The sequence below is a fragment of the Triticum dicoccoides genome, chromosome 5B, assembly GCF_002162155.2.
Source record: "Triticum dicoccoides isolate Atlit2015 ecotype Zavitan chromosome 5B, WEW_v2.0, whole genome shotgun sequence".
NCBI classification, from domain to species: Eukaryota; Viridiplantae; Streptophyta; class Magnoliopsida; order Poales; family Poaceae; genus Triticum; species Triticum dicoccoides.
The window spans coordinates 57,963,794-57,964,957 of NC_041389.1; the positions used below are offsets into that span (position 1 = coordinate 57,963,794).

Below are 1,164 nucleotides of genomic sequence, written 5' to 3' on the forward strand. Positions count from 1 at the left end.
GATTACCAAAACAGTGGTCCCGGTCAGCTTCCACCAGCCCGTCCGGGATCGCCTCGAACCGGAACCCCTCGTGGGCACGCACTGCGGCGGCGCCCTCCGTGGCCTCCATGACGCGATGGTTGTGCTTGGTGTTGACGAAGGTGATGTAGACGCCATGGTGGTGCAGCAGCATGGCCAGCTGGAGCGCCGGGTTGATGTTACCGGAGCTCGGGTGCGGCACCACCACAGCGTGCGGCGTCGCCATTAGTTCGTTCGTCCGGCCGTACGGAGCTGTGCAATGTGCGTACTATCCTTAACTAGCTAAGCTGTAGATGCCCTAGCTAATTAGATCGTACTTTGATGTGTAGATCGATCGGATCGAGGTCTACTCCCTTCATTCCAAAATATAGTGCGCCCGAGTTTCTGAGGTCCAATTTTGACCATAAATTTAACCAACAAGACCGACTGCGGCGGAAGGAAAAATTACATAATTGAAAACTCCTTTTGAATAGGAATTCACTGGTATAACTTTTGTTCCTACCGCAGTGGGTCTCATTGGTTAAATTTATGGTCAAACTTGAAGCACGGAAATAGAGGAAGCACTATATTTTGAAACAGAGGAAGTAGGTGGCTGACATTAGCGACTAGATCCATCCATGTCTTTCTTTCTGAAAAAGGATCAGAAAGGGATAGAATTAGTGTAGGTGAGCATATTCCAAAATACAAGACATGGGACAGCAAGATGTCTCATAGAGATAAGATGAAAATAATTCCTATCTAATCCAGTGCAATCTCTAACTTCTTCCCGCATAGTCGCAGTAGTAGCGTTGCGAATAACAGGAGTGTCGCGGACGATCAAACTTCAGACTTCAGAGAATAGAAGCCGGCAAGCCGACATCCCCCCCTCCCGCCTCCTCCCCCGTGCAGTCGTAGCGGGAGTGTCATGGACGGTGTCACGCCGCGGACGTGTTGACTACAGAGGAAAAGCGACGAGTTGCTCAAGCAAGACGATAGCCCTTTGTGTCGATGTCGAGGTAGCCGAGAGTTTGGGCCAGTGTAGCCATGCGAGGGACACCGTGGTCGATGTCGGGTCAGGGATGAAGATGTCGACGTAGCCGTTGTGGTGCCATTGGTGCAAGTAAGCATCGTGTAGTCAGGGACGCGGTGGTGCGTGATGTCTATTAC

The 1,164-nt window shown here is 51.2% G+C and overlaps 1 pseudogene; it reads right to left on the reverse strand.

The window, feature by feature from the left end:
- Positions 1–244, reverse strand: part of LOC119305852 — a 5,235-nt pseudogene extending 4,991 nt beyond the window's left edge.
- Positions 245–1,164: the final 920 nt, after the last annotated feature.